Below are 2,808 nucleotides of genomic sequence, written 5' to 3'. Positions count from 1 at the left end.
CATGAGATAGACAGGTACAGAAACAAGCCAGAAGTATATGATGTGAATTACTAGTCGTGAGTGTTCAGGAAATAGTGAATGGGATATACAGAGAACAGAGAGGAATGTCAGAAGCACATTGCAGTCTCAATGTATTGCCTCCACCCGCACTCAAAATGAGAAAGCCTTGTTTACTTATACAGGACACAGCAGAGATCATGGCTGCTTTCTATTCTTTTGATCTGTGGAGGCTATGAGGAGCATACTTGGTCAGGATCCATGATAAAACAGGATTTTCAAGAGTAAAACTTTAAAAACAACCTGATGAGCCCAGTACACTGTCTTCTACTCTGATGGGCAGTTGCAGGGAGATCCTGGCTTGAACACAGTGTAGCTTCCTACACTGTGTAGCTTCCCACACTGTGTCAACAGAAAACCTCAGAAACCTAGAAACCTCAAAAAATGTCAGCTCAGCACATTATTTTTCCCTTTTCCTTTCTTAAGGAGCTGTAATAGTTGTGAATGCCCTAACACTACTTGTGGATGCCCCAACCCTGGGAGTGTTAAAGACCAGGCTGGACGGGGCTTTGAGCAACCTGATTTAGTGGAAGATGTCCCTGCCCATGGCAGGAAGGTTGGAACTAGATGATCTTGGGTCTCTTCTGACCCAAACAGTTCTATGATACTTGCTTCACCTTGCACAAGTAGTTCAGGAGTCTGGCATTTGCAGGAAAGAAACTCAATTCATTTCACAAACAGAATGTTATTATGGCAGAGGAGCAAAATCACTGGAACCTCTAATAAGAATCTGTGGGAGCCATTTTTTGTTAAATTTGTACTTCTATACATGTATGTATGTTCTCCTGAAAAAAACCAGATGGTGTTTAAAAATTGTCTTTATGATCTTCAGAGGAGAAAATAGTCTTCCCCTGTTCCTATCAGCAGGCTTTGCTCCTCAGCAATCACGAATTCTGCTGATTCCCTGGTTTGGGAACCATAGGAGAGCTCACAGCCAATGCTGTCCAGTACCTGTTGATGAGAAGAGATGGAGTCTTAGGGACTACAGGAGCCTTTGGGCTGTCCCCAAGCAGGAAACCAGCAATGGACCATTTGCAATGAACCCATTATGTGAAAAATTTATACTAAGAAAAAATGACTGAAGTGTCTGCTAACAATACATATGAGGACATTTTGCCTCACTATGTAACGCGATGCCATTTTTTCTTAATAATGTTTCTGTTCTCCTTTCATGACCCAATGTAGCATAATTTCTTAATCACGACAGTTTGACACCACATCTAAATTTACGGCTAAATGTAGCTTTCGTTGAAGTCAACCCCCTGCTGGCATCCCAGTGGCTATGAAAAGAAAATGTTCTTTTTCACTGCAGAAAAAAGCAAAGGTGTCTGGGAAAGAATAAATGAGCTTCTTGTCAAACTGCATTTTAAAATCTGTACTTTTTAATATGATGGGGTATTTTAAGTGACTTTTTATCTTTGTATTCTCTCTTGCTAAGACTGTTCATCTCCAAATAAAATAAAATAAAAAGGGGGGGGAGGGAATTAAGTAAAAGAAAGCAAGAGCGCTGACCAGAGAATAGATTTGATTTCTCACAGCACAGTCATGCTGTGGTTAGTTATCCACCCACTCAAAGGCATGCAGGAACTATTCAGATACACTCTGACTTAGGGGAAACTTTCAGACCTGTTTATAAGCAATAATAATACATACACACTGCTGCCCATTTGGGGCTAGGTGAAAAGCTATGATAGTCAGACTTAAAAACAATGGCTGGAGAGATAAAAGCTGTCATCAACAGAGTTACACTAAAGCTGCTTACAGCAACATTGGTTGAGGTTTTGGTTTTCCTTTTAATGCTGGTTTTTGCTGAAATGTTACAGTGAAATAAGCTTTGGAGGGCTAGGGCAGCTCTATGTGACATCTCATTTTACCTCTGGATACCAAGAGAGATGAATGTATGGGTGTCCACAGCATTCTCATTTCCATTGCCATTCCTCCAGAATTTAAATATCATGTACAGCAACATAGTCTTTATGGCTTAATTTCCTTCTGCCCAAACAGCCAATCAGAAACATAAATGGACAAAACCAATTCTACAATAAAACTGTATGTATATTATACCACAGCTATATTATCCAGAATTTTTGCTCTGTTTGTTTGGGTTTTTGTTTGATTGTTTATTTTCCTAAGAATCAATGGATAACTGAAACACAACAGGAAATATTTTGTTTGTTTTGTTTGCTTCTGAAAGAAAAAACAGAACCACACAATTGATAATAAAAATTGGTATGTGTTTTTTTCTGTGAATGCATTCTAGCATGGCAATTAAGTATTGAGTAAATAATAAACATCTCAAGGCAAATCTTTTACAACCCACAGAAAACAAAAGAGTTAAAAAATGTTCACTTATAGTAGGAAAAATTGCTTCATCATCACTGAAAGCAACATGAAACAACTAATGTTACAATTCAATTCCTGGTGCTTTCTCAGCAGCCCAGTGGAATACTGGGTATTGTTTGGAAGGAAGGCATTCCTTCATTTGAGCATGTGGAAACCAACGTTTTCAAGACTTCTCAAATTCTGATGCTGCATTAACCCAGGAAAAGAGAACATAATCTCTGCATCCATCAAAGTCAGTGGTGTTTGTCCTTTTCTTAATCTGAGGGCCTTGAGAGCTATTTTGCTTCATAAAGGTATCCAGCAAATGATTAGTTTCCATAATAGTACAAAAGACATTGATTGTCCAGCAGGCAGAGTAGCTGCCCTTTAATTAATCCAACCTGCAAAGTGGATTGTCCTCTGTGGCAT

Source organism: Acanthisitta chloris, unplaced genomic scaffold (genome assembly GCF_000695815.1).
Source record: "Acanthisitta chloris isolate BGI_N310 unplaced genomic scaffold, ASM69581v1 scaffold13440, whole genome shotgun sequence".
Taxonomy (NCBI): Eukaryota; Metazoa; Chordata; class Aves; order Passeriformes; family Acanthisittidae; genus Acanthisitta; species Acanthisitta chloris.
This window is presented reverse-complemented; position numbering follows the sequence as displayed.